The sequence below is a fragment of the Stegodyphus dumicola genome, chromosome 9 (genome assembly GCF_044657685.1).
Source record: "Stegodyphus dumicola isolate Sdum_Otavi_A_Nest chromosome 9, ASM4465768v1".
Lineage (NCBI taxonomy): Eukaryota > Metazoa > Arthropoda > Arachnida > Araneae > Eresidae > Stegodyphus > Stegodyphus dumicola.
Genome location: NC_140776.1, coordinates 47409783 through 47435308, shown reverse-complemented (window position 1 = coordinate 47435308; position 25526 = coordinate 47409783). Strand labels below are relative to the sequence as shown.

At 31.5% G+C, this 25526-nt stretch overlaps 1 protein-coding gene across 3 annotated transcripts in view; it reads right to left on the bottom strand.

The window, feature by feature from the left end:
* Positions 1-25526, bottom strand: part of LOC146995339 (uncharacterized) — a 95954-nt gene that overhangs the window by 60996 nt on the left and 9432 nt on the right. The window contains exon 2 of one of the 3 annotated variants that reach the window (XM_085823412.1): positions 18083-18153. The exons of 1 other annotated variant lie outside the window; for it this stretch is intronic. The gene's annotated coding sequence lies outside the window, so the exon portion shown is untranslated. Of the gene's footprint in view, positions 1-18082; positions 18157-25526 lie in introns of all 3 variants that reach the window. One more of the 3 variants, XM_085823411.1, reaches the window with a different exon arrangement.

Sequence of the window (25526 nt, the reverse complement as noted above, 5' to 3'; positions counted from 1 at the left end):
CAAGAAGTTTATTTCGTTTTTTTTTAGGTGTATATAAACTATGTTTGCAGAATTTAAATCTTTCAACCACCGTATCATTAAGACATAAAGAATACTTTGATTTAGTTTTCAGATTTTTTACAAATTACACCTTTTACTTGCCACAAAAAATTAAATATTTATAGCAGCTCCCTTTACGTATAATATTATATTTGTTGTTGCAAAGTTTAGTTTCTCTAGATTGGCAGCAAGACAAAAGCGTAAATAAAAAAAGCGTTCGCTTTGATATTGTATTATTGTGAATTAATTAAATTATGCTTAATCCATTCCGGAATTATCATTTAAGTTACTAAATGATCTCATGTATTGACTGAGCATAGCGTCCACAACAGATTAAGCATATTTTAATTCGCAATAATAAAAGAAGACGTTAGGGTTACAGCATCAGTGTGAACTGCTTATTCACAAAGCCTACAGACCGTTTCTGCTGCTGTATGCTCCGATTGGCTAAAAGAGGAAAAGTAGGGTTACAGAATCTAGTGCTTGGCAACTTTTGGTTCATCGCCTTTACAATTTGCATCTGAGCGTCGTGTACCAAAAAGTGTGCATAACTCACCGGAGCAGCCGCAGCTCAGCGGTAACGAGCGCGGGAAAATCTTCTCAGCCTTCTAAAGTCACCGGTTCTATCCCCCCTCGCATAAATTCTTTTCTGCACTGATTAATTTTTATTTTAACTTTATTGAATGTATCATTATTTGTCTTTTCGTCTTCGGGTGCGGTGTTAAAAATTAAACGCCTTTATTTTTCCTATTTTTGTTAATGTTAATTTTTCTTATTTTTATTTACTGGTTTGTACTCTTTGTAGTAGGTACCAGTAGCAAGATTACTACCCAAGATCCCGAAAAGCATTTCAATAGAAATAGCGCATAATGGAATAAAATATAATTTTAGTTATATTTACTCATAATTTAGGTAAAACGAATAGGTATCCGACGTCCTTAAATGTTTAATGAATGTTTTCATTTAGTTAATTTTTTAATGTTCCTTTATTTGTATAGTTTAATGTGTCATGGAAATTTACACAATAGACTCTTTCTAACAGAAATGACGAAAAAGTGCATATGCTATCTCCATGTAAACACCTTTTTCTTGTAAAACAATTACGTACTTTTAAAAGTTTAAATTCAAATACAAATAAACTACTAATAAGACCAGTAGGTTATTTAAAATATATTTTACACAATTTTTCTAAGCTTTCATTCATAAACTAAAAAAATATCAAATGAAATAAACGCTTTTTCCGTTTGTTTGGCGTTAATTACCACGCCTACAGGGCGATAAATCGCTATTCCAAATATGAACGTTAAGCAGATGTTTCCTCCAATGAGAGCAGCCCGTAGAGAAATGGTCTGTAGGCTTTGTGAATATTCGTGTGAACTTGTTTTTATTCATGTTTTTTCTTGTTGCCAATCCAGAGAAACTAAACTTCGCAACATTAAAGATAATATTATACGTAGAGGGAGCTGCTACAAATCCATTCTGGAATTATCATTTAAATTATTAAATTATCTCATGTGTTGACTAAGCATAGCGTCGACAACCAAAAAAGTCTGTAATCAGAACCCATCAGGACTTTTCAAAAATTCAAAGGCTTTTTTTATACACATTTATTACTTATATCTTTTAATTTCCAATTTAATCATTTCTTTTAGTCAATTAAACAGTTAAAAGATAATTTAATAATGTAAAACGAGAAAAAAAGTAAATAGCTAAAAGCTACATTAGATCCTGTTCGCTCGAGCAAACTTTTATCGGCCTCCTGTAACGCGAAACCCCAAGAATCATAAACAAATAAAAATTTCAAACTAACTTTTACTTACTCAGATTTCAATCAAGATTAGTTAACTGGATGTCAACAAAATTGCACTTGCAATGGTGTAAAACTGACTTCATAACTTAAGATTACAGGAGAAGCAGGTACATCCTTTTTGCTAAATCCTTTATGAATCGCATTATGAATAATCACAAGATTACCCATTTTGAACTGGAATCATTATGGAAAAAGAAAGGTAAAAAAAATTATGATTTACAAAATTTTATCTATGAAGGAAATTTTATTAAATTCATGATTTTTGAAGACCGTGAGAATGGATCGAAAATAGCTGGAAAGTTAGTGAATGATTTACGTGAAGGTGAAATATATCATTGGCCTAAAATACGGCATGAAAATTTAGCACCACTCTTAGACATAATGTGTCTCCATGAAAACTTCAGTATTTTTCTAATGCCTTATCTGCAACTGCGTTTAAGAGATATTATTCATCAAGAAGAATTTCTTCAGCATCTCAACTGTTTTGAACGTAAGAAAGCGTACGCAGAAGATATCTTATGGGGTCTGAATTACTTGCATTCAAAGTCCTTGTGTTTGATGAATCTTAGTGACGCAAATATTTTCATTTGCAAGAACTTCGACAAAGCTGTAATTACAGATTTTAGCTGCCTGATAAGGACTGAGAAAGCATCAAAATTTAAATTTACTTTGTCTGCGTTTTATCAAGTTCCAGAACTGAAGAAAGCAGACGAACATTTTGAACCAATTTCTGCAGAAATGTGGGCATGTGGTGTGATTTTGATGGAAATCTTTTTGCGCCATATGGTAACCTGGGCTTTTATTGACTTTGAATTTAGTAATATAATGGCAGTTGTAAATAATATTGAATATGACGTTCTTAAGCTAGCAAACATCGGCTCTGTTTTGTCAAACCAGGATTTAAAAGGATTAAAGAGATTTTTGGGTTTATTCTTTCATATTAATCCTAAACAGCGGATATCTGCCAGAAACGCTGCCATTTCAGGATTTCTTCAGGCTTACAAATCTAAAATTCTAAAATGCATTGAACAGAGTTCATTGCATAAAAGTGTATCCAAAAAGAACTTATCGACTGAAGAATTTAAAAACACATTTGCAGTGACTTCGAAACTTGAGAAAGAATGCTACGACATAGAACTTCCAGAATGTGCGTTATTCTCAGATGTTTGCATCAATGAAAGTTCCTGCAGTTGGGAATCACTCCAGGAATCAGATCTGAAAAAAATTATTTTAAGTACCTCAGATGAAGATACATCGAAAAAATCTTTGACATCTGTAAAATCAAACATTTCTAAACCAGTCTTTTGTGCAGTAGGTGCTGATGAATTGTCCAACCCCAGGTTTAAAAGTCAACCAAACGTCTCTCTTACATATTCTCTTTCTTTATCCAATTATTTCAAACAAGAAACTGAAAGTGAAAACTCAAACTCTGATGTCTCACAAAGTCACTTCACGAATTCCATTTTGTCATTCAAAGGAAATAGTTCTGAAGACAGTGGGTTTGCGATACGAGACAAGCAACAGGAATTGAACCTTAAATGTAGTGAAAATATTCTCTTTCCTAAAATACGTATTCCACATAACAGTTCTCCCAAATATATACAGCCAATGAAAAAGTGGTTAAAAGTGGATGCTCTCGATAGAAAAGTAGATTTTAACGATCGGGTTTCTTGTGGCTTTGACAATACCGAGCAAGCAAATGAAAGTTATATATATCAACCATCTTTTTACAATGCTTGGATTAGTAATTCTGAATGCAAAGGAAAAAAAGCTGCAGAAAATATCAGTAACAAAAACTATCCAAACTTTCAAGAAGAAAAACGTTCAAGAAATATAAAATCAAAATATGGTGAAAGAAACACTGCAGATGAGTTTCAACAACCTACTTTAGAGAATAGCTGTAAGTTTATTAACACGAAAGCTCTTAGTAAGAAAAAGCCAAATGTTAATAATGAAATTCTGGTCAAGGAAAGTAAGGAAATGTTTTCAGGTGATCTATTTGATCAATATGTTCGATACAAAAGGCTCTCTTATGACAAGGCTATCGCAAATGGTGCAGAATTTACCCCTGGTGTTTCAGTAAATATTTTTAACCAACGGCAAACTGACAAAAGAAAAATAAGACAAACAAAGAAATCTGTTCCTCGCTTTCACAGTCCAAATGGAGCTGCAGCTCACAACATTCAAAATAAAACCAAGAATGAATACAAAAATAACTTGAAACACGGGGAGACCAAAAAAGGTAAATCAAAATGCAAACCCCTATCAGGGGAAAATGCTCAAGGTGGGAGAATTACTCCCCAAAGCAACAGCAACAGCCGTGCAGTTCAGTATCAGGACCTCAAATCATTGGAAAACAATGTCTGTGAAAATAACGAACAGTTCAAACAAGCAAGTGAACAGTGTAACCTAATTGCCTGGGAATCACCCAGGCCATCTTGTCTACAGTGCTTCCGCATAAAAAGAAAAGCGAAGTTAAAATTTCTACCTTGAGTAAGGCCAGAAGAAATCTAATTCTCTTCTTCACTGTGTATCAGTTAAATTGATATACAAACGAAACAAAACTTTCACTGACAGTCAAAATATATAATGCTATTTTTCATCAGAATATAAAATGTTCTTTTAAAACATCTGCTTTATAAGCATTCTTCAAACTACCACCGCAGATTTATATTTTCAATCATGCACAGTAAATTAGATTAAAAGTATCCAGTAAAATAATAATTATATAATTAACAATTATATATTAATTTTTCCGGTGTCTGCAGTAAAAAATGAAAGAATTTTTAAGTTAACGAGTAATAAAATTTCAGTGAAATATTTAAAGTTCTGAATAATGTTTAGCACGTATCATGGTAACTAGTTTATTAAATATGCAATAAATGTTTACATTTTAATGATTTTACCATAATTATGATTTTACGACGATAAAAATTTGGCTTAAAAGTTATAAAATGTTACAAAATTTTCCTTACCTGACATGTTCTTAATGTTAAAATTGAAATAGTTAACTGAAAAGTGTCTTATTCTTACTATTTTACAAAATAATGAATTTTATTTTAGCAAAATTTTTTTAAAATCTTAGTAGCCTTTAGATATTGTCTTAAATTACAAGGAATTTAATGCAATTTCGGTACTTTTCCGTTTCGCCGGCGCAAATCTCGCCAAGCAGACTTTATTGGCGACAACATACAGTATACACATAAAAAATATTAAAAAAATGTTAGTTCTACGAATTTTTTATTTTGAAGGCATAAACATTTTAATTAATTTTAATTTAAAATTTTATAAAAAGCCAATAAATAAAGACAATAAATTTGTAAAAAGGCATTAATTTAAGAATTTACTATACTTTCATGGTTCAACATCCTGATTCGCCGGTTCATGTCACGTGACACTAAGTGATCTCATCTCACGTATACTACGCTACAAAAATCTAATTCTCTCAGCAATTATCTACATTAATTTCAAGTTAAATCTTAATTTGGAATGCAAGTTTAAATGCAAGAATTATTTCAATTCGTACGAATAGCTTACTCAGAAATCATGTAAAACCGCAGTGCTATACTTCGCTAGTGCATTCTCATTAGAATGGATGAATTTAACCCTTGGGTTTGCCTTTTCTATATTTTTGCCTTCGGGTGAGTGCTGTGATTGGATCCTAATTGACTTAATTACCGCAAATGGCCTTAGACATAAAATTGAACTATCTGGTAAAAATTCTATGTAATTATATGCCAGTATTGAAAGAAACAATCAAACTGATTAGAAATGGCTGCGACTTATTTTGAAAAAGAGGCGTAAAAGGTTACCATCCAGGATATTCCGTTTGGCATCAGTTGTACCATTATTGGCGACTTTATCGCCTGCGCCGGCAAAACGGAAAAGTATTGCAATTTCTTATATCTAAAGAACAAATTCAAATTTCACATTAATTTAGAATATTATTATAAATTCTTCTTGTGTTCTTTAGTTCTCATTTTCTGCGGGAGAAACTGTAAATCATAATAAAATGTATTGTAGCGTTCGTAGAGGTCCGCAATATATTGAATACAAACAAGATTGATGATAGCTTCATAAAATTTATTTTACCAAAAGTAACAATTCACAGTTCAGGAGCTTTCCACATAACTAGTCATACAACTCTTCACAGTATCACAGAATCAGTAGTTACACTTCAAGCAACTAAAAATGTTAAACACAACGCAATACAAAGCACATCTAAAGAACGGAGGTATCTCAGTATCCCGAATTCATGCTGAACTAACAACTGAGAGCAGATGCTGTCTCCAATCTTATATCGTTTTCACCCCGCCTCCGAGATATTTCTAGTACTTTCTGTTTCTCGAAGTTACTGGAAAGAAATATGACTGTTGAATTACGGTTGTAGCTAATATAGTGATCAATTACGTTTATTCAAGTATAATACTTATTAAAGTGATACAGGGATAAGATCCAGAGAGAGAGCATAGTAAACTAATGGCAGAAAAGAATAACTGCAAAATCTTCTGTTGCTGGTTTACAGATCATTATTTTTTTTTTACTAAGATGAAGTAAAGTTCCTCGAAACATTACTAATCATTTGATTTTATACAAAATAAAGATTGTGAAATTATTTGTATTTAATTCCCCTCCCCCGTCCTTTTATAATATTAAGACCAATATAGGATATTCGAATCAATGTACTTAAGATATTTTTGCTCTTTATGAGTAGGCATTATGCATGCCCTTGAATTATAATGTGAAATGAATGCTTAAACGCCCTCCTCCCCCTAAAAGAATCGAACTTTATCATTTATTAAAAAACAAAAAATTAATTAAATTCCGTAATTTCGTACTAAAAATTTGCATAATGTCTTTTAAAAATTAAATAAAATTTGATTACCGATTTTATACATAGAATAGAAGATGTGAAAGCTTTTGACGTATAAAATCTGATCACTCTAGCCATTGACACTAACACCGATTTTAAATACAAGTTATTAATTATTAAACAACTATATTTATTTAAATAATATTTTACAATTACTAAGGCTTGTGTTGCCAGTTCAAATGGGCCCCATGACCGTTTAACTATGATTTTAGACTCAGTTTCTCAAAGTGAGTCCTACTGTCATTTCGTTTGGAGCGAACTGGGCTTTCGTAGTGTTCGTGCATAGGTTCAAGATGACGATTGTTTCGGTGATATTAGTTTAAGAGTAGCTTTGTGCTAACTAAGCTCCCATTCTTTAATGAAGTATGTTTCTATTGCTTGATACAGAAATGCAGTCTTACGCCTATTTAAAGCTGTTTAAAAGAGTTGTTGGGGGCTTCAGTTTCTTTTAAAATGAACACTACTCAACTTTGTAGAATTGATCTTATAGATAATTGCTGCAGAAAGAGGTTTTTCAAAAGATGCTGAGGTCAGCCAGATCTCCGGACCTAGATCTATTGAAACACGCTTTGGCTTTTTAGATATGAGAAAGCAGGTTGCATTTTGTTAGTTTAACTTCTTTTACCGCTTTCTTAAGGGCCGTTCAGACTGGGGTTTATCTCAGCTAACGAAGACATCTGACATAGTCGACCCATCTCCCAAAACAAGGTTTTGCCCATAGGGTAGCAAGCTGAAAAATCTGAACTGCAGGTATAGAGGAGCTAGTCGACACATGGAACTGACTCCGTTAGCTCAGATAAACCCCAGTGTGAACGGCCATTTAGAGTAATGAAATTATTTGGATTAAACATGATGTTATAGCTTTAAGATTAGTTGCGTGTCACTCTTTTAAATGCTGTCCATGTGTCAGATGTGACTATGTTTTGCATTTTTACCGTGTAGATTTATCAGGTCTTCAATTTAAAACATTCGAGGATGCGATTCAAGGATGTAGGAGATCTGCATGGATCATCTTCTTTTGTAATCAAATATTTAATTTATTTAATTTCAAATGTTTAACTTGGTGAAGAATCTTAATATATCAAAATGTTATATATTATGATAAGGTTATTTCCCCAAAATTCCTTTTAGAACACAAATTTGGAAGCCAGTGTAGTTATGGTTGATTGATACAGAACTGATTATTAATTTCTTCTGAAATTCCATTTCAAAATTTAGAATAACGGAAGGTCTATGAAAACCACTTCACCCAATTCAGATTGATAGCGTGCATATGTTTTACTATACCAGTAGCCTATATGCATAGTATACCAGTAGCCTATATTTATACTTTTAGATGACTATTGTTTGTTGCTTATTTGCTTATTAGTATATAGCAAAGCACGAGGCGGTAATCTGACTAAGGAGGGGGTTGTTTTCATGGAGAACTTTTCAGATGACTAATGAAACTCATTGATTTATGTATTTCAGTATCGAAACTGACATAAAATAGTATAATGGAATTCTAAAATTTCTTCAGAATACCAATTTGATATATCAATTCAGATTATGGAGTCTTATAAATCCTTTGTATAGCAAAGTTTCTCCCAAGCAACATGGGTTTCCACCTTTTGCCAATTAAAGGGTTAATCATTAGATAGTGATACAAATGATTAAATAATTAAAAGTCAGACATTTTTATGCTTTTTCCAGAAAATAATTAATATAAGAAAATTATTAACAAGTTTGGAAATGTACCTTCTAGAAGTAATTTGAACTCAGAAACTATACTAAAATGGGGGGGGGGGGCTTAGAGAGCTAAGTAAAGGAATTTTTAAGAAAAGGTCAAGATGGTGAATGCAAAAATAATAATTTCATCATGGAACGAATAATCCAAATTCGTTAAGCATGTGAAACTGATATGCATTTAAAACGGTGAGAATTTTCAAATATCCGTCTCATTCATATTAAGTTTCTTCTCAAAATAAATGGTAGCACATAATAAAATCTACATAAATTTACAATTAACATTGCAGATGCTCATATTTATTTATCAAGAAAATGAAATTTGTTATTTTTAATAATTCATGCCTTGATGGAAACAATTAGAATAGTATTTCATTGGCTTTTAGCAGGTCAGTCTATGTAAAGTTGTCAAACTGTCTGGGAATTTCATGTTTTGACGGATGAAAGAAAGTAAAACTATTTACGGGAACCACGCGGAAATCGTAAACTGTTGTAGCCATCAAAGGAAAGAGTAGGAACAATAGATGAAATGTTTACAGTCAACGCCCTTCAGTAAAATACGGTTTGCGGTATTCGATCTGAGATAGCTTAACCGCAAACGGTATTACTGCTTGACAGTTCAATGTCATACAGGCCTATGAATTACCGGCTGCATAAACTGCTCCAATCGGTTGTTCGGTGACGCAAATAAATTGCTCGCTTACAATAACCAAATTCGACATTCTCTCGGAACTACTAAATTTCAAACGATCAGGAAATAGATTAATATCTAAACTAAATATTACTTTACTAGGACTTCATTCAAGTAATGCTCATAGATACAATGCCTTTCATGTAAAGTAACAAAAAGTAACTTGCATTTAAAGGACATATAAAAAAGTCTTTTACCTTTCAATTTATTGCAATCAACATAAGGAATAAGACAGGTATAAGCGAAATACAAATACTATGGCAAATTATATAATGTTAGAAACGAAATATGGTTCCTTACATCTATTGTTAATTAAGACACAACAACACGCCGAATAAATACTAATTCAGAAGACAAACAACAAAAATCAGCGTTATTTTATAAATATAACGCTGATTTTTGTTGTTTGTCTTCTGAATTAGTATCTATTGTTAAATTAATATGCAATTCATTCTATTAATACCGCATAACATTTCGTATTGAATATATTTCACTAGTGGCTTTTAACTTAAAAGGATTTTATTGTTTCACGGAAGATTCATCTGACCGATAAAAATGAATTTTACTTTGTGTATATTTATCAAATATCATTATAATGTGTGCATTAATAATTATAAAAGTAATATATATTTATTAAATACAATAAATCTAGAATTAATATCTGTATAATAATATAACAAAATCAAATATTTGGTTTTAACGAAACTCTCCCGCCACCGCAAACATCGTCTACGCAAACAGTTCGCTTTGCCGTGTTCAGTCATATTTTGTCAAACAATTTTTGGCATTTGAAAGAAAGAGACTTGCTTTAAAACACTGTGTTGTCAAATTTGTAAAAAAAAAAATATCGTTTTCATTAAGTACAAGGTGTATGAAATGGAACTATCACGCTGCCAGTTAGAAACATCATTTACTTCCAGTTCTGTTGCAAAAACGTCAGCTACACAATGTCACCAAATCATGTGTCATCACATACTAATGTTGTATCATATGACACTGTATTGGTTTGGTACCGAAAGCTCAAAAACAAGGACTATGACATTCAAGAAGCAGAGTCCTCTGCCCGGCCTGCTAATATTCATGAGGCCCGCTTGCAAGAAATTGTGGAAGTAGATCAGTTTGCAACCACTCGAGAGCATTGCTAAGGAGTTAGAGTGCCATGTCCCTTGGTCGCGCTATGCCTTGCATAAACTTTACGTACAAGTTCAATCGTTCGCTGCCACATGAGCTGACTCAAACAGATAAAAACTAAGGTGTTTAGGTCTGCCCTAATGTTCTCAAATATCAAGGCAAGGACAAACTTCTAGACTGGATTGTCACTTGTGTTGAAAAGTTAATTTACATCAACAACACAGTCCGAAACGTGGGTTGGTCTGCGCCTGGTGACTCGTGGGCAGCGTTGCAAAGCGCAATTTGACTAGCAAAAAAGATCATGCTTTGTATCTGGTGCGATTTCTATAAAGAGTATCTGCAAAAGAGTAAAACCTACTCTTTCTAAAGGTCTACAGCGAGATGCTAGTCCGTGTCGACGCTGCTATAAAGGAAAACGTCGAACTGAGTTCCGGCACGAAAAGGTAATGCTCCATCAAGATAATCCAAGACTACGTGTGTCTGCATTCACAGGCTGGTCTCTGTACGGACTCGAAAGGGATCTTTTGCCACATCGACCTTATAGCCCCGATATCGCTCCTTCGGACTTCTACCTTATTTCACACCTGCAGCTACATCTTGCTGGTTATCTTCCATCCTGCGCACCATTTTGAACTCGCGGCCACCAAGTTTCTGTGCCGAAGGCTTTGAACAACCAAAACGTTGGCAGAAAATCATAGATTTGGATGGTGATTACTATAGCACTAAAGGTACTGCTTTCATTTTTTTTTTTTTTTTTTTTCCTAACTTTGGCAGAACATCTTTTGGAGGAAAACTTTCGTTACAATCAGATATTTTCAATTTTCAATTATCCACGTTATTCGAATACATTTCCTGGAGAAAATACTTAAAAGAATAATGATATTCTGCTTTATGATAAGAAACAGTAAATAACAGAAAAATTTATTATTATTATTATATATTTAACTTTTTGAACTATGAAATATATTAGTACAAGTATTATTAATATTACCTCCCTCTCAAAATATATTATTGCAAGTATTATCTCCTGAAATATTGTTCTTATGTTGTAGAGTCATTAGGTTATTATTTTTGAAGCAAGAGACATTAAAAAGGAACAATGCCCTCGCCAGAGTTCGAACCTAAACCTCTCGAATACGCCGAATGCGCTACTTCACGAAGGCATGCATAAAGATGGGAGAAAATACCTTATAATGCTAATATTTATTAGTCTATGTATACTAATGTAAATATGCGATCTGCTTTCGCCGCATGCCAGTTGCTTTCCTACAATATCATCATAGCTTAAATAGACATAAAAACAAACTTTAGAGAAGGAATACATTCCACGCATCCAAAAGTATGCTACTTTTATTTAATTAAAACATATGTTATTTTTCAAGTTAAATTTAACACAAAATTTGTATTTTCAAAATTAATTAACACAAAATAATGAATAATAACCTGATTATTATTCATAACCCAACGACGGACTAGAATTTCCGTATCCTAGAATTTAACGTAAATTATGCGTTATTCAACAGTATTCGTATGATGCGATTTTACAGACTCAGATATGGGTTTAGGGGAGGTTTAAATGAAGGACCAGACAGAACCTCATCTGATGATGAGAGGAGAACCAGTGTTCTTCATATCTGGGATATCAGAGAGAAGAATGATGCATGTAAACTTGGCTACTTTTAATGAAGATGGAATCAAGAGCCTTTGCCACATTTTTTTAAAGCCTGATACTAACGAGCTATTGCTTTGTTTAAACGCTTCTAAAAAAATCTTTCTTTCATGTAATTTCTACTGTACTCTCAATCAGATGTTATCTGAAATTCTTTACCAAAATTCAGATTCAGATGCCCAGAGGTACACTAAAGTAATCCCGCAACCCAGAGTTTTACAAATAAATATAATCATGATATCAGGCACTTTATTTCCCATCTGCACTGGGCTAACTTTTTATGTGTAAATGATGTCTTATAACAATAAACTGCATGTTCATCACACCTTTATGAGCCTTTTGCATGACAATGCTCCAGAAACAACTTGAATAACATACTCAGTATATCTGAGGTTTTCAACGAATGTCATGACTGGCATAGATGGTTTAAATTCCGTAGCGAAAATTTTAATCTTGTGAACAAGAATCGAATCAAACTCTCTACAACCAGCATAGTACTAAGGTAGGCACTTCAATGTTCAGAATAAACAGCTGCAGTTGACCATGAAATAAATAGGAACATTTTCTCGGGGTTATGGTGTTTGTGTTCTTGAACTGACAACTGAAAACGACTAACGCTTTATGCTATACTAAAAACAACACTTGATTGGTTGAACTCGAATAAAGATGCCCAGACCTACACGAAACAAAAATTGCATCCGAAGAAGGTTTTCCTGTATATATGGTACAATAAAGAACGTGTGACTTATTTTGAATAGTTAGAAAATAACTAGCACATTAATGCAGACATTTAGTGTTATTAGTTGGTTAATATGAATTAGTTTAATCATCAAACGATCTTCATTCGTACGTGGTATGACTTTTCAGCAAGAATGCCCTAAACCTTGGGCGATAAAAATAACTCGACAGAAGCTTAATGCCTTCGAAACGAAATTCTTCGTCTGCCTAATAGCTCAGATTATTCCTTATTTAAGTCACTGAAGGAACTTTTTAATCCTGACTGCGAAACTTTCCACAGTAAACAGCAGATCTAAAATGCAATAACTGAATATTTTATGGAAAAAAATCAACAGAATTTTTCGAAAAAGAAAAGGGAAAGCTAATTAAAAGAGATGGGTAAAATCATAAAATATGCTGGACACTACTTTAAGAATTAAATTTATGCAAGAATGCGTTTTATTTTACATTACAATTCAACCAACATGAATCCACCATCGTCCGAGTGATAAAATCACTCAGTGCTTAGTAGCTCTACTAGGGTTCCCATCCCGTTGGCAGATAGCCCTCGAACTGCTTTGTCTTAATCAATTAGCCAAACCTATGAATATAACTTAATAATGACAGGCGTCGGGAAGTTTTTAAAGCAATCTATTTTTATTCCTTTAACGATTTCCTCAGGCTCATTTGTTATAGCTGACTGCAATGATGATTTTGGTATATATAAACACACACCCATGCATACATACATATACTTACACGCACACCCAAGTACATTTATATTGGGTCATCCAGAGAGTTATCCGATTTTTTTGTGATAAATACAAATGAAGCAGTATAAAACATTAAAAAAAATGTCATGGTATCACATAAGCAACATTTTGTTCTGTGAATGAAATACCATTTCTTCAGCAGGTGAAAAATTCCTTTTTTAAAAAAGTCATTAGATTTGCTCATTAAAAAAAGTTATTATAGAGGTGCTGTATGATACCATTCAAAGAATTTTGAAGTGATCTGAAGAAATTAAAATCCAAAAGAGCAAGATCTAATGAATATTAGTGGTGACACAAAATTCCCCCAGCCATATTCGATAAGTATTTGTCTGATATTCATTTAAATATGGAGTCAGGTATTGTCATGATGCAATATAACACCTAGACAATTAAGCAGTTCTGGGCGCTTTGCTTCAATTTCTGCTTTTAAAACTGCCATTTGGAAAGAGTATTTTTTCAAATTTATAGTCTGATTTGGTGACAACAATTCGTAGTACACAGTTTCTTTGTTGTCTCAACATACAAAAGTCTCCTGTCTATGTTATTAAAGGAGCTACAATTTTGGCTTATCCAAATGACTTTTTTCTTGAAACATTATTGCTTAGTATCCACTTCTCATCTCCAGTAAAGATCCGTTTCACAAAACGAGCTTTAATTTTTTCATCAAACAATCACGTGCCCGAAACTTGGAGCAAGCATATTCTGCTCTGTAAAAATACGGGGTACCCATACGTCAAAGCAGTTTACATATGTAATCTTTTTCTTCAAATATTTCTGAACTATATTTTTAGCTAAAAGAACGTTAGCCCAGAAGGACTATTAATTTCGTTTCGGCATTTTGCGTTGATTCACTATAAACGGCGAATCGCTTTTTAAACTGTTGCCACCAAACATTATCGCCCTGTATTATATTTAAAGAAATCAAATAACAAAGAATCTGCATAATGTATAATTGCTTTGTTTTGTTCGATATGTTTCTCGAACTGTGATAAAACAACGGTACCTAGAGCCATTAAATTTGAATAATATACATCTCCACCCGAATATGGGCCTCTGGAAGCCCGAATTTGGAATTTGTTTTATTATATGTTTCGTATTTTGTAAAGCGTTTATCAGTTTTTCATTAAGAAACTCGACGATTTGAAAGCGAGCAATTGCAACGCTGTACAGAAAAAAAAAAAAAAATACCTGCAGCGCGCTAGACTGTGTTTCGGAAATTCTAAAGCTATGCCTTTTTTAAAATTATTTTGCGGTATTGCTGTTGAATTGAATTTCATAGTTTAAGTGTAAAGAACATAATATTTAATAAATAAAGTTAAGACACAGAACGTTGAAGAAACGCCCCTTTAGGCGTAATATAAAATCAGAAAGCTTTTTTTTTTTTTTTTTTAGTCCAAAGGGACTTGAGTCCCGAAGGACTATTACTTTCGTTTTGGCATTTTGCGTCGGACGGATAAATGTCGGTTCACTTTTCAAACTGTTGCCATAAAATGTTAGAGTCCTGCATTATATTTGAAGAAATTAAATAATGAAAATCTGCGTAAATGTATGTATATTTCTCACATTGTCATAAAATAACGGTACATAGAGTCATCGAATTTTGAATAACGTAATCCTCCAACGAATATGAGCATGTGGAAGACCAAATTTGAAATTTGAAATTTGTTTTATGATCGATTTTCTATTTTTTAAAACTTTGACGAATTTTTGATTAACAAACTCAAGGATTTCAAAGCGAGCAATGGCAACGTTGTGCAGAAAAAACATTTTTATCTCCAGCGCGTAAGTCTCTGTATCGAAAATTCTAAAGATATGTTCGTTTTAAAACTATTTTGCGATATTGCTGTTGCACTGGATCTTATGGTTTAAGTGCGAGGAACATGATATTTAATAAAGAAAGGTAACACACAAAATGTTAAAAAAGGCCCCTTTGGACGTAATTTAAAATCTGAAACATTTCAGATTTTTTTTGTTTTGTTTTGTTTTGTTTTGTTTTTGAAATATTTAATCTGTCTGATAGTTCTGAATTGTATAGTTTGGATTTTCAGCGGTAGCTCCTTTTAATAAACCCTTGTTTACATAAGATGGTGGTCCAGAGAAGGCATCATCTTCAAGGCTGAAATTTCCATGCCTCTCAAATCACCGTGAATTATGTTATGAGAAACAACACTTTATTCCTACATACCACAAATTTCACAAACAGTTTGACTAGCAATTTTTTTTTTCTTTTTTAAAGTAAAACGGCATAATACGACGAAAATGAACTTCTGGTTTCTCCATTCTGAGCACTGCACGGAAACAAAAATCGCGCCACATTAAGACCTAGAGTTACAGAATGTGAGCGAAAAAGGCGATATTTAAAAATTTGCTGCGGGTAAGGCCACTCCTTATCAGCAGTAACAAAATATTTTAGAAGAAAACGCACTTCGATTTAAAATGCAGCTGAACTACTTTCCGGATGACTCAATATATATATATAAAGATTCGAAATGTAAGCGGAAAGGAAATATTTAATAATGCAAGCTTTTGTCGAACACAGCCAGATCGACAGTCATAAAATCTTGGTAACAGTAAAAGTATATAAAAAGGCCGAAAAAGAAAAGTTTTAAATGTAAAATACAGGACAAAGTAAAATATTAACGATGAAATTGTAAAAATGTGAATACTGAAGTAAATACCACTACTGCCCAGAAATAAACAAAAAATTCACAAATTTCCTTTATTTTAAAAATAAAAGGAAGAAGTAAGGTAAAAATGTTAAATAAAAATCTGAAAGGTTTCATATTTTAACGTTCGCCCAAAACGGTTTGTAAAGGTTTTTTTACACTCTGAGCGCGTTGCACTCACTCCTGCTAAACCCGCTTTTTTTTTAGCACTGAAGGGCTATTAGTCTAGAAATAAACACCTGGAAGCCAGAATTTGGAATTTGTTTTCTTGTCTATTTCATATTTTGTAAAACTTTAACGAATTTTTGATTAACAAACTCAAGATTTCAAAGCGAGCAATGGCAACATTGTACGGAAAAAACTTTTTCTCTCCAGAAAAAAATTTTAAAAGCAGCATAGCAGCATATGTTTAGAATTACCCATGCAGGGTTAAATCATCTATAATAATGATAGGAGGTTAATGTGCAACTGATATTCAGCAAAATCATAGACTGAATGTCAATTCTTGTTTGCTTCAGTATCATTAGTCGTTTATTTTGCTATAAAGTTCAACATTTAGAAGTTAGAAGGAAAAGGTTCGGTGTGATCTTTGTAAGTAGTGTAATCTTTGTAAGTATTGATCTTTATAAGTGTGCGAGAATTTGTCTTTGTTACTGACACAAAAAGAATTATTACAGTGACGAATCCATTTTTACAGTTTGGGAGAAATCGTTCTGAGAACGCATTGAAGAAGAGGAAAACTGCGCGTATATTTTTTTAATTTTCAGAACCAGACGCTAAAAGCAGAGGTGGAGATTCGCGAAGAAATACGGTATACGTATGCGTATTTTAGTTTATACTGTTGAATGTATGTGCGTGGGGTTGTATACATATGATGCATTATACTAAAAAAATTAATAGGATAAAGTCTCAAAGGTTTCACCCCAAAATACATAAAGATAATTTAGCCATAACAATACAATTAATAAAGAGGATTAAATTTCGCGAAACCTGATCCCACAAAATTAATATAACAATTTAATTTTTAAAAAAATAATGCAGTTTGTACAAAATATTGCAATAGGTGAGCCAATAAAATCTATGCATAAAAGTTTTAAAATATCAGAAGCACGTGTAAATTTTTAAAAAATTAGAAGCATACAAAAATATTTTATATTCTTTAATTTTTTATGTTTTTTATGCAAAGATTTTATTGACATACCTAGTGTTTCCTTTTGCAACTGCATTTTTATGTTACAGATTTTTGTAATTGCATATATTGTTATTGTATATTTTTTTCTGCATTATTTATTGTAACTACGTTGTTATTTGTAATTGAATTTTCTGTATTGCATATTTTTTATAATTGCATAAATTGTTGCATTTTTCACGCTGAATATTTTTTGTAATTGCATATTTTGTACACTTTTTTTTTTTTTTTTTTTTGGTAATTGTGTATTTTGTAATGTTATATGTATCATCAAATATTTTCTACACGTTACACATTTTTTCTGATTTAATCAAAGAATATTGCTAAGAATCATCAATAGACTTTTATAAAAAGACATTTACTTGCATGGAATCTAACCATTTCACCCACTAATTTATTCTTTTATAAATGGCTTAATTTTTCATATTATGCCATGATGTGTGATCTCTTTTACGATCCAGTTTTTAATGAAAACTGATTTTTTTTACTTAAATTTCAGAGATAATTAGATAAAGGTAACTTAATGGGTTTTTTTTTAATGCAATATAATGTATATCCCAAAGGGCTATTAATTTTCCAAGACATGTGACTCATTCATAAGAGTCAAGATATGCTAATTATTGATAAAATATATGCTTTTAATTAAATATACTTGTTCTAATATGTTTTAAATTCATTTAACGACACAAATTTTTTAAACTCTGTTGGCTTTTATAAGTTATTGGCAAAACGTGATTTGAGAATGCTTATTAAAAATGAAACTGTAAATAAAAATAGGAAAAAATAATAAGAAACTTGCCTGCAATTCCAGAACTTGTTTTGCTTTTGACTTTTCTTGACTTAATTTAGCTTGCTTGATGTTCCCGATATCTGCTAAAAAGGAAGCATTTAAACATTCTAATTATAAGGTTTTTCTATTTTCCATGCACTCTGACCATGCACACACTTAACCTGCACACGCCAATTTACCAATTTGCTACTTAAATACATTAAGTATATTAAATTGTCTCATTCGATTTCAGTCAGTTTTCTGAGATCCTCTTTATATACTGTTGTTACTAAACCTATAAATGATACATATAAAAATGCGAACAAAAGTAAAATTCGTTTATCAATAGTGCTTCTATATTTAATTGAATACAGAAGAGTAATCTTCAATTCAAGAACTAAAATTTTTGAATTCAATTAAAGAGAGATTTGTCGTTTATTGAAAAGGATTTGGCTATTTTCTTCCAAATCGCATTATCATGTATAATTTTTTGAACGTTATATAGACTTTGGTACATGTATAAACTTTTGGTGCATTAGCGTATTAGACTTTTAGTGCATGATTTAACTATACAAATCAATTTATTACGTAAGTGCATATCATTTGGCATTTGATTTAATGCAAGAGCAAATAAATAATTCTTAACGATGAAAAACCAGGATTGTTCAAGAATGAAGATTGCTTAGCCTAACAAACTGTATTTCTAGAATAAGCTAAAGTTCAGAAATCCAGCAGTTAATACTGGTAATACAAGCAGTTGATATCCTTGCAAATTCACAGCTGCAAATTTCAAGGATATATTTTTTGGAGAAAGATAAAATTATTCGATGCTTTTATATTGTTAAACAATTTCGTTTGCTTTAAAAGCTCTTCTGGAAAGTTAAAGATTTCAAATACTTCGTAAATATTTTTAAAATAATAATGTAAAATATTTATGTGTATATATGTCGTGTTTTTATTTGCTAAGAAGTGCAAGAGACATACATTAAGCCTAAAACCTTCTGATAGAAATCAACCTTTTAAATTAGCAATAACACACGTTCTGTAACTATTGGCATTTTCAGTTAGAGTGTGATAATTACTTTAGTTTCTGCGAAAAAGGGCAAAAAAGTAAAAAATCAAACAAAGCTAACAAATAACAAAGGGGATAAAAGAATAAACACTAATATTGTGGTTTCATCATAAGCTGTATTTAATTAATCTGTAATATAGCAGTATAAGAATGTACAGAGGATTGGATAACCAAAGTGTAAACGCAACATACCGTGCTAAAAAAATATACTTGATATGAGTAAAAAATAAAATTAGACTTATAACAGTATAACTTCGTTTAACCGAATTTTGCTTGTTTATATAAATCAGAGAGATCATTAGTATTGTTTCTGCCAGTACAGTATAATTTAGTAAATCAAAACTTTTTGTAATTAATGTGTACCAAATATTAATTTTTAGAAACTTATACTCAAATATCATTTTAATTAAATGCAAAATTACATTTTATTTATTTTGAAATTTGAATTAAAATATTCAGTGCAATCAAAAATATAATAAATCAATCTTTTTTTTTTTCACAAGAGCATAAAGTATATTCAAGGATCAACCAAAAATAAAGCAAAACAAAAGTAATTAACAAATAATATTGTAATTAAAACCCAAATTATATTTTTAAATTGAAACCTAAATTATATTTTAAATTTGAACTAAAATATTCATAAGAATCAAAAATAGAATAAATCAATCTTTTATTTTTCACGGGAGCATATAGCATATTCAAGAATAAAGAAAAACAAAAAATAATTAACAACTAAATAGTGTAATTAAAACCTAACTTATAAATTGCTTAAATGCATGAATCAGATATCAGTTTTTCATGAAAAACCTACGATTACTTATTTCTGAAACATGACGTCATTGAAAACAGCATTGTTAAGCTTATTTAATTCTACAAAGGAAACAAAACTTTGTAATTTTACATGTATATAAATGACAATAAAATATCTGTTGACGTAATTGGCGAAAATGAAGCAATACATCTGCTTTCTCAATAAAACAGTAAACAGAATGTTAAAACGTATTCAATTGATAAAAAAATGAGTGAAATTTTTTAACATTTTTCAAATTCAAAACCATATTTCATATTATAAATTTTGTTTTTCCTTACCAAGTATAAAAAGTGAATACGAGCCAATTTCCAATTGTCTTTCCTGCAGCAGATAACCCTCGCGTGCTTTCCATGATAATTAATCAACGGAACCAACCACGGACAAATGTCTAAAAACGTAACATTTTAGCAGCTAAATCATGTAATAATTTAATTTGCAACAGTGCTTTGTTAATTTGGATAACTAGAAATTTAAGATAATTTGAGGTCCATATCATCATTTAAAAATAGATTAACAGCCATCCTGGGTAGAGTTTGGTCTGGCGAGTTCCATACCGATAGATAGCCGTGAAAGCAACTAGTTAAAAAAAAAAAGTCATTATTCTTGGTTTAAAAGAAGACGAGGAGTTTATAATTTGTGAAAATTTCGAAACTTTACATCAATACATTTTTGAAAGATTGAAATTTAAAATCCTGAAAAAGGAAAAATAATACGCATCACAATAAAAAAGTCAACTTAGAAAACATTTACGTAATCTTATAAATGGAACAAAATTATTAATGATCTGACCAATTTCATTGAAAATAAATTTAAATGCCAATCTATCCTTAAACTCTGTTGTTTTATACAATAATCAGAAACCAAAGATGAAATTAATAAAAAAGCAAAAATCAAAATCTATCTTTAAAATAAAATCTGAAAGGTTTCAGACTTTAACAGTCGACCAAAAAGGTTTGTTAAGGTTTTTTACGTTTTTGCTAAGCTCGCAGCCTGTCAGTCTGCTGTTACTCTCACTCCTACTAATCCAAATGTTTTGTCTTTTTAGCTTTATTATTAAGCATCATTTTCTTCACACTTTATACAATTCAACATCAAAATTATAAGAATTTTAAAACCACCATAGCAACATATGTTTAGAATTCCCCGGTAGAGTGTCGGCGTGTCGGCATACATTTTTCTAGTTTTTTTCGTCTTTTCTCAGTTTATAATATGAATGTTCAGGTTTTTTTTTAGTAAAATGGCTTCGCATTTAAGCCACATAAAATTCAATTCAAAGGCAAAATCACAGAATATTTAAAAACAGCATATACATTTAGAATTTCTGCGGTAGAGATAAAAAAAAATTTTATTGCGTACACTGTTGCCAGTGCTCGCTTTCAAATCTTATAGATTATTAATCAAAAATTCATTTAAGTTTTAAAAAATAGGAAATAGATTATAAAGTAAATACGAAATTCAACATTCGAGCTTCCATGTGCGAATGCTCTTGGAATACCCTCTTTTGGCAAATGTGCAATGCATCTGATTTCTCAATAAAGTGGAGGACTATGTTATTCAAAATTTGATGGCTCTATTCATAAGTTCGTTTTGTCACAGCGAGAGAAAGATGAATGCATCCATGTCGATTCTTCATTATTTAATTTCTTTAAGAATAATACAGGATGATAAAATATGGTGGCAACAATTTAAAAAATGATACGCCGTTCATGGTGATTCAACACAAAATCCCGTTTCTAGAAGATTAATAGCCCACTTGGTCTGACGCGCTCCTTTTGGGCTAGAAAGAAAAGAAAAAAAAAAAAAAAAAAAAGAATGAAGTTTATAGAATGGCAAAAGGCTTCTATAATACGCCTAATTTTTTTGAAAATAATAAATACTAATTGTTTTTAGCAAGGAGGAGAGATCATTAAATAAGTCGATAAAGAAAATTTAGTATCAGAGAAACTTAGAAAAAAATTATGTGACTTGTAATGATGTCGTATCCTCGTAATCACAGTTCCAAGGAAAATCACGTGATGCCTAAGGAAGAATGAGGACTTTCCCTTAAGTCATACTAGACTATATTTTTAAAAAAATCCTAGAAAATCGCCTAATTATTATTTTTCAATCATTCTTAGTTCGAAAGAAGGTGAAGATTTTCTTAAAAATGTTTGAATCTTTATAACAGCTATATTTTTGGTTGTTGGAATATTAAAATAATGTACTTGTAATGGTCGAAAATTCGTTAAAAATCAATAAATTATATTAAAAATTGAGTATAAACATCATTTAAAATTTTTATACAGTCTATCCGATAATACACACAGTAAATTTATGAGATAATGGAAACACTATGTACCTGCATATGTGAGAAAATATTTTTAAATTTTTATTTTGATTGTTTTATTTGTCAGAAGAGGGTATTTTGCATTTTGCTTGACGGAACTTAAATAATTTTATTTTTTTTTTCACTGTACAATCTTTGTTGTAATAAAAATGTGATAGTAGGAAAACATTTCATCAAATTCTATTGTTATGGAAAGAACACCTAATTATCCGAAGTTTTAAAATATCCAGATATCTGAGGTTTCATTTATATATAAAAATGAATCACTTGTACAAATACACTATTTGTGGATATAAGGCCTTTTTTATTATTTAAATAAAATAAGTTCTCCAAAGAAGCGCTACCAAAAATGGCGTAATCCTCAGTAGTTTAGATAAACGAAGTTGTGCTACAACTGAACCAGTTTAAACCATTAAAATATACATATTTTGAATTAATTTTATAAAAATATTAAAAATAGTTAATTTTTTTTTAATTTAATAAATTTAAAATTTAATTTTTCTTAGAAATCCACTTTTTTAAACTGCTATATAGAAAGAATCATCCTTCCTTTTGATACTGATAAAAATAAAGCAACCAGCTTATGACTTCCACACTTTTCGTTTTTGCGAATTCGATAAACATGATAATCACCGGTATGTTGCCGCTAGCCTGTCGTTAGAATTTCAAAGGTATTTGGGCGCAGAGTAATGAATCATTTTCTTGAATAATAAGAACGAATACAGTTAAAACTCGATCCATCATTTTTCAAGGGGATGAAATAAAAAATGATCAGTGCAAGAAAACAATTAAACTGAGTATATACCACATTATAATAAGTGGCATATTACATATAATTAATATTTATTACTTTCAACACGGCCTCACAATGTTAAAACAACTACTTTAAGTTAGAAAAGTCGTATATTATTCATTGCTTCCTGCTCGAGTTTTGCTTCAGTTGAAAAGAGGATTTTTGAAGACATAAAACACTTTCACGATCCTCGTCATTTCCGCTTTGAGCACAGAAAAACTGCTTTAACATTTTGTAAAACTTTGTTAAGTCATGATGAAACTCGACATCTTCTTTTACCCATATTTGTCTTCGTTATCTTTCTTTATCTTGTTATTCCACTTTCCTTGGAACTCAGACTAAAAGTAACCCTGAAACCTTAATATTTAACAAGAATAAACTACTAAACACTAACAGAACTATAATTATTGAAACTTGCAATGAAATAACGTTTGGAAGAATTGCTAATAACACGGACACGAAACTGAGGGCGGCTATATACGAAGCATTGTTGCATTACTGTGTTTTCAGATTTTTAGTCTAAGCAGAAGGTAAAGTGAGAGTCTATAACATTCATATGAATAAACACTTAAGTCTTACAAATGTCTTAGCAGGTGTTGAAACTTTGTCTCTGAAGTATTATGCATACTGTCCCAATATTCTTATTTGATTTACTAAGTTAGCTAATGCTTGATGGATGAAAGTGGTATGTTAAGGACTGAAAAGGCAAGTGCAATGAAATGTTTGTAGCAGTATTATTAATATTCTTTAGAATTAACCTCTTAACTGCAGCTTAGAATAGTTACAAGTCTTCACCAATTGCAGCCTTTCTGATGATAGCTTTCTGGCTGTTTCGACTAGATGAATCTCAAGAAACTACTAGGAAATGGATACTAACTTTCAAATGAAAGTGCAAGACTTCACGTAAAAGGAGTCAATTGTTCTAGTAATCAATTGATTACTAGAAACCTTATTATGTGTTTTACTGATTTACAAAGAGCAGCTCGATTTGGTCAAAAGAACATACCAAACTGGGTAGGCCATAAAGGAGTTCAATAAAATCCATACGGATGAATCAAGGTGTTCTCATCTCTGAATTCCACTGTGTCATCATCTGAAGACAGAACTTCTTTTATGTTCCAACTAATCGAACATTCTATAAAAGAACACTTACAGAAGGGGCACTGTTCTAGTTGGAACTGTGCTTATGCACCTACCTCTGTGGGTTTGCTAATAGGTCTCCGAATGCTTTTATTTGTTATTTATTGATCAGCATGTAAAGGTATGAGCTGTAGTGATTAGTTGATTCATTTATTTTAATGCATGACAATGCACGGCCACGTAGAGCAACTTAATCAATCGGTATCTTGGAGATCATGGAATTCGACGAAAGATGCCTTACTGGATCATTTTTCTTCAGACCAACTAAAAATTTGTATGCTCACCTAAAAAGGACCCTTACCTTCAGAATTACTGAATGAACAACAGTAAGAGTTATGATGTGCATCTGGTTGCCAGTATATAACGAGAAAGTGTCAAACTTGTATTTGTGGTAGAAAAAAGCCTATTTTGCATTAAATTTTATTTTTTGCAATTATTTTTATAAAACACTTTTTCCCATCATCCTTCATGGCAGTTTTGCGAAACAACACTTTGTAATGTTATCAGGACTTGTGTTTCTCTTGATTTGCTTTGGAAACATGATGTGTCCTGAATAAGAACAGGGAGCTTACTCAAGCTATGTTCAAGATTTGTGTGTAACAGACGATGCAAGCAGGAAGGGTATACGAAACCCTTTATTTTCTATACTTTTACAAGTACTCCTGAACTTAGGGATACAAAGACCAACCACTTGTGGTCTGAACGTAAGAATATAAAACTACTAACTAAAACTCTAACTAAAAAAGCTAACTTTGAATTAGTATACAAATGCCTAGCACTAAGACTAGCCTTTATTTAAAAGGGTACGTATGTAGTACGCCGAGCTGCTGAAACTACAATACGTTTACAGTTATCAAGAGGGCTAAACCTCTGGCCGTAAAGGCAACCAGCAACTGAATGAAAACTCGTAAAAACTGCAGTGGCAAGCGGCTTGCTTCCTAAATCTCCTTCTCTTTCTCTCTGTTGGCAAAAGGCCACAACTTAAATACTTGAGCGTTAGCAAGACAATTTGCATAAACAAGTTACAGCATTTAATTCTGGCCGAAAGTAGAAAATAAGAAGTGATAGTACAGTTTTAAAATAAAATAAACGTTAGGGATCCTTACAATGTTCCAGAATGCAGCCACAATATAATTTTATTATTTACAGCTTCGCTAAATTTTATGCTACATTTGTCTTAATAATCATGGTCTAATATCTCTTAAGGTTTTTTTATCCGGTGGCCCCGCAGGCCACGAGTCGCTGCTGAAGGCATTTTAGTGTCCCCACATTTCAATTTGATGAAAAATTGAAGAGTTTAAAAAAATTTGATTTCCAGAAAAATTACCTTGT